General features: G+C 35.0%; 1 long non-coding RNA gene across 1 annotated transcript; it reads left to right on the top strand.

Moving 5' to 3' along the window:
• The first annotated feature begins 628 nt into the window (after positions 1-628).
• LOC106014481 (uncharacterized) lies at positions 629-5,694 on the top strand. The gene is made up of 3 exons (XR_011807287.1): positions 629-860; positions 1,987-2,094; positions 4,304-5,694. It is a non-coding gene; the product is annotated as an uncharacterized lncRNA (long non-coding RNA).
• The last annotated feature ends 773 nt before the right edge of the window (positions 5,695-6,467 follow it).

Here is a 6,467-nt window from a genome sequence, read left to right on the forward strand (position 1 = left end):
CTGTATCTGGGCACGTCATCCAAATTTCCTTTCTAGTCATTGGAGACAATTGCACATTTCTAGAGCACAAGTCATAACATATTTTAAAGCACCTAACCCCCCCATTTCTCTCTGTTAATATAGGGGTAAGAGAAGTGGTGAGATTATATGTAGATATTTACACTATACATGCCCAAAGGTTCATGAAATGCAGAGTAACCATGAAGGCCATTTTAAACCCCAAAATAAGCAGTTACAGAGACTTTCAAAAATTTCTGGTCCATGACGGAAAATCACTGAGCAATGCAAGATTTTTTTTTTTTTGTGTTATATATTGGTACATTAACATCACTGCAAACACATAGTGAAGGCTAATTTCAGTTTAACAATATAATCCTTGAAAAGCCTTCACTTATTACCCAGAGTATTGGGGAAATGGGTCAATGAGGCTGTTTATGGAGCAGAAGCTGACACAAGCAGAAAGATACTCTTATCAGCACCTGAGTGTAAAAAACCACCAACTGCAGCTCGTCCATACGTCCATACGTGATTCACTGCAGGAATTCAGGAAGGTGATTGATAACGGGAGGACACTAGAAATGTAAGCAGGCTGCATATGAAAGAATGTAAACAGTTAGGCATTCCTCCCTGCTCTCACTGCCATGGAAACGATAACAAACCTCTCTCTGTTGACATACTTTGCAGCTCAGTGTTGCCTCTCCTATGCACATAGACGCTGAACTGGCTACAGATCCTCTCCAAACCCATTGTCTTTCCAGCCAGGGAAAAGAAGCATGTTGCCCCCTTTATCCTCCTGGCACACCAGCATAGTGATTATACTGAATCTACTAATCCTCCAGAAGCACTCAGCAGGGGCAAAGGTGGTCGGTCACATAGGCCTAAACATCTACAGAGTTTCTCAGTCTTGCAGACGATCTCAACAACAGTTTAAACATGTTTAATCCCACCTAGAGTATTAATATAAGCAAATCAAAATGAGATACCAAGGCAGATACGCAGAGGGAACTTATGGGCAAGTTGCTTAGTATCCTGCTGCTTGAATCCTGCTGCCAGCCTTCAGGAGACAGAAAAGGCCAAACTTGTGGGGCTGCAGATAGGAAGTATAATCAATACTACTGCCCACTGGAAAAAAAAAAAATAAAAAAAATCTATATAGAGGAATTTCTAATAGAGAACCCTATTGAAGATTGTTTCTGTAACAGCTATATGGTATTACAAAGGTATCATGAGATAGGAATATGTTGAGGGGTCACTTCAGTCTTCTTTCCTTTCATACTGAAAAAAATAAAAATAAAAATCATAACTGTTAAATCTTCTATGTATGAGAATAGATTGATTATTTTAAATGATTGAACATTCATTTATTTTAGCACTTTGCAAGATTTGAAAACTCCATTAATAACATCATTATATTCTTTAGTCAGGTCCACTTTCAATGTGTCTTTGTCTCCTGTTACTGAGAACTACCCTAACAAATTACAGAAAACTTTTAAGCATGTGGGCTCCTGAGCTGTTTTTATATCCTAAATTAATACTCATGTTTTCATCCTGCTTATTTTATAAGGTGATCCTGTTGCTTCAATACAGTTTCTTTATATGAGAGTCTTGTAGATTTATATCAAACAAGCACAGCATGTATCAGATGATTATTTCATATGACCCTGATCAGAAGAACAAAATCCCTGCAAACAGCTTTGCAAGTTGTTTTATACAGATTCCCCACCTGCCCCTATTTATCAATGAGAGTTACTCATTGAAACATTTGACCACGGAAATGTTTTGAACATATTTTTTTTCTTCAAAGAAGTCTGAAGTTATGCATAATTCATTATTCTTTCTGTGTATGGATGATTGTGCTTAGATGTGCAAAGTCCAAGGAAGACTGAAAATGGTATCTAGCACAGACATTGCTTTTGTATGTGTGTGTTTGTTTGCTTTGGAAGAGTATGGTGTGGTTCTTAAACTTGATCTTTTTGATTTTCATAGCTGAAAAGAGGACATGGTTCAAATTGAAGTGAAAGAAGAAGGAGTTGTAGAATACATTGCCAGAACCAGGTATTTTACTCACCCAGGAGTCCTACTCAGTTGCAACAGGTGAGTTATAACTGTGGTATGCCATCTTTCAGTAAGATTTGCTTAGGTCTCTGAGGACTCAAAGATAGTTAATATGGTGCCAAATACTGAAAATTATTTGAGGGAAAATCTGGAGAAATTTTAATCTGTAATTCTCACAGCCATACCACACAGATCAGGCAACATGTAATAATAGAATTTATATGATGTATGTGATATATAGATATAGATTAGGAGAGAACAATCATGTATTTTGTATAGGTTAAAAACTGCTAGGCCTCTTTGGTGAGATTAGCAGTCATGGGTATGGGAGAAAATTGGTTGATACAATCTATTTGAATAACCAGAATTCATTTGGAAGTTTAGCTTGCTGAAGGTTTTTGTTTTGTTTTGTTTTGTTTTGTTTTGTTTTGTTTTGTTTTGTTTGTTTGTTTTTTAATCAAATTGTCATTGGGATGGTGCTTACATAAATAAACACATGGGGGAAAAACAAAAGCAAAACAAAATAAAACAAGCAAAAAAACAGTACAGGAAAATTTTCACTAGTATACTTCAGTGATCTGTGCTCTTAACTTATCCATAAATGATCTAGAAGGAGGAATAAGATGAAATGACAAAATCTGCTGGGAAGCTTATGCTGTTTAAAGTAGTAAAAAATGCATGCTGACTTCATCAGCATTTCAGAAGGACCTAGCAAAGTCCTGGCTGTGCTGAATACCCAACTGATAAAATGGAAGATGAAGTTTAGTGTAGATAAATGTAAGGTAATGTATTTCAGTGGGATGTTCCTCATTTTAGGTATGCAGTAATAGCAGTACTACTTCAGAGTGAAGGTTAGTATCAAATTCTGTGGAAAATGCTGACTCAGGGCTCACTGCAGTTAAAATAATAATAATTAAAAAAAAAAAGGAGAGTTAGAAAAGAATAAAGAATAAAACAGAAGATGGCATTTTTCTATCATAATCTAATGTTCACTTTTTATTTGCAAAATCAAGAAAAAAAAAAAAGTACTTCCACATGCTTTAAAATAATAACAGCAATACCCCTGTGAAGCCAGCTTCTCATGTTAAGGCCATTTGAAAGGTCACCAATTCTTATGGTGCTATGATAAGTGCTGATAGTACTTGTTAATTAAAATAACCTCCTACACACTGGGGTTGCTTTTTAGAAACAGTTGATTACAGTATTTGAGAAAATGAGTTTTGCAACTAATGGCAAATTCTCAAGTTATTCCTCTATTACACACAAATGCAAATTCAGTTCTCTCTTTTGTGGTTTTTTTTTTTTTTTTTTTTTTTTTGATTCATTTTTCCTTTCTCTTCTCATCCTTTTTCCTTTCTGGTCATGGCACAGTAGGAGAAACAGCAATTGAAAGTGTTGAAACCAAGTCACCACAAAACAGTTACAACTGCATTAGGACAAGAAGTTCTTTAAGCCCAATTAATGGGGAAAATCACTAAAAGCTCCATTATCTCTTTAAAAGAGCTTTACATGCTTATGTCATGCAACTCATAAATAACAGGGATCTAAAAGGAAATCCCTTTGCAAATTGTTCTTCAGGATTTGTAAGAGTAGGTGCCAGTCATGGAGCTATTGAAACATAAGTTTATGCTCTGAATAAAAGCACCACAGAATGAATCATGATCTCATTTTGGAAATTACTGTGGGTGGAGATGGAAGACTTTGGCCAGACTGGTTATGTTACAGACACACAAGGAAACTGAGGAGATTTGAATTAAAAAAGAGGATGTCAACCACGTTTTATTGGTGATTTAAAGATGAAGTTAAAGTTAGAGGCAATGAAGAAAAAGTAAAAAGGAAAGCATGAGTATATATAAAGCCATACAGGTAATTGATGAAAACCAGAAAGAATGAAAATAAGCTAAAAATCAATTTTTACTTTAGTAGCAGTCAGTCAAGGAAATATGTGAAGCAATAAATCAACTGGATTACATGTTTACATGGTTACATGAATGAAGGAACATTCAAGGCATCAGGCTTCTCCAGAAAACCATATTCCTTGTTTGCATTGGCTAGGGGGAAATTGGAGTGAAATTTATTTTGTTTTGTTCATTTGGAGTCTTGTCTCAATATAATCTTAAGGAGTTTTAAACAGTCTTTGTGAACTGATATTTGGTAACAATTGTTATTAACTATCACAAAGGTATAAGAAGAGCTAACTTATATGAAGCAAATGGTGATTCATCTTATTTAATATGCTTTTTCACAGTGCCCATGCCAGACAGACAAGAAACATTATGAAGAACAGCAACAGAATAATCAGATGCAGCAAACCCTAATGTGTTGTAGTGGGGAACTGCAGCTTCTTTTTCTCCAACTCTCTTACATGAGATTCTCATTTGGATTTTCTGTTGGTGTTACAATATTCTAAAATGTCATTGTTCAGTTGCCAGAGAACAGGACTTAACACTGTAGCCTTATATCAGGGATATATGCTTATCCTGTGTGTCTATGCTAGTTATAAATTTGGATATTTAGGAAGGGCTTTCACTGAAATATGGGCTATATGTGGTAATTAATCTGGCCTCAGTGATTAAATTACAACCTAGCTATATTTTAACTTCTTGTTCTTTGGGATTGTTCCTGGGGAAAAAAAAAAAAAAAAAAAAATCGCTTAGGAAATAAAATGGACAAAAACAACATCAAAAAATAACAAATTGTACAATTTCAACAGTGTGGTTACTGTCCCCAGCTTTGCAGTGGTTCTGTTTTAGCCTTTGGGTGTCAGGCTTTCATTTCATACTACCAACTACTTCCTGAATTCCTGTGTTTTTATTTCTTCTGCATCTGCCAACATTTCCTTTTTTGCTGCCCTTACCACTCTGTGTCATTCTCCAGAAAATGGGTCAAAGATGAATTTATGCTGAGGAAATCTCAACAACAATATCAGATAGCAGCACTGCTTTCATCTTGTTGCTCATTCAACAGACAATCCCAGCTCTGTTTTGCTAATTTTGACAGAGAAAGTGTTTTAAATAGAATTACTGAGAGGTATCTGGTCTCATGTTGGTCAGTGCCTTCTTGTATGATACCAAGGCAAGTGTTTGTCTGATAGAAATTAATAAGACAACTTTCTCTGCAGAGGAGGAAACAAAAGAACAGAAAACCTTTCATGCTTGCCATATACTTCATCTTAGTAGGCACTATTAACATTAGACAGTCTTTGAAGAAGCACTCTTTTGATGCATGTCATCTTGTTCACAACATAAAGAGCAGTAACAGTAAAGCTGGTGAGGACATTCTAACATAACCTCTATCAAGTTGACATAGACCCAGAGAAACAGAAGAAACATCAGCTATAAATGTGTCTGTAGATGACTTTTCAAATAGAAAGCTTTTTATCTCAAATTCAAGCTTGAAATTTCATCAAGGTTGTTGTAGGACAAACTAATGTGAAAGAACACACAACACAAAATGAAATCCTTACAAGTACTTTTTGATGGAAGGAAGCATTCTATGCATACATGTATATGCAGTCTTTAAATAAATAATAAAAAATGTTTGTAATAAATTAGATGTTGGCAGTTCATTATTATTGCACTCAGTGTCTCAATATTGTAACATTTTTTACTGATTTAAATTACATAAGAACTACTGTGATTAAACTGCAAGATTGTTTTTAATACACCATTACATTACAAACTTTCTGATTTCTGATGGAATCTCTAATAGATTGGTGACTTTGCACTGTGTCTTGTTTCTTTAGGTAAGAGCTAATTATGTGGGAAAAAGGAAAGGAAAGGAAAGGAAAGGAAAGGAAAGGAAAGGAAAGGAAAGGAAAGGAAAGGAAAGGAAAGGAAAGGAAAGGAAAGGAAAGGAAAGGAAAGGAAAGGAAAGGAAAGGAAAGGAAAGGAAAGGAAAGGAAAGGAAAGGAAAGGAAAGGAAAGGAAAGGAAAGGAAAGGAAAGGAAAGGAAAGGAAAGGAAAGGAAAGGAAAGGAAAGGAAAGGAAAGGAAAGGAAAGGAAAGGAAAGGAAAGGAAAGGAAAGGAAAGGAAAGGAAAGGAAAGGAAAGGAAAGGAAAGGAAAGGAAAGAAAAGAAAAGAAAAGAAAAGAAAAGAAAAGAAAAGAAAAGAAAAGAAAAGAAAAGAAAAGAAAAGAAAAGAAAAGAAAAGAAAAGAAAAGAAAAGAAAAGAAAAGAAAAGAAAAGAAAAGAAAAGAAAAGAAAAGAAAAGAAAAGAAAAAAGATGTCATGGGAAGAAAAACTACTTACAAGTTTGTCCTATACACTCATAATAAAGTTCCAGGCATAACGAGGAGCATGTGGTTGACCAAACACGAAACACCAACACAGAATTAGGGGAGTTGGCTTCTGTTCCATTTGCTTGAAAGGTCTAATGTCTCCTAAAGAGATCTATGAAGCTTGGTACTTGAGA

This window comes from Anas platyrhynchos, chromosome 2 (assembly GCF_047663525.1).
Source record: "Anas platyrhynchos isolate ZD024472 breed Pekin duck chromosome 2, IASCAAS_PekinDuck_T2T, whole genome shotgun sequence".
Lineage (NCBI taxonomy): Eukaryota > Metazoa > Chordata > Aves > Anseriformes > Anatidae > Anas > Anas platyrhynchos.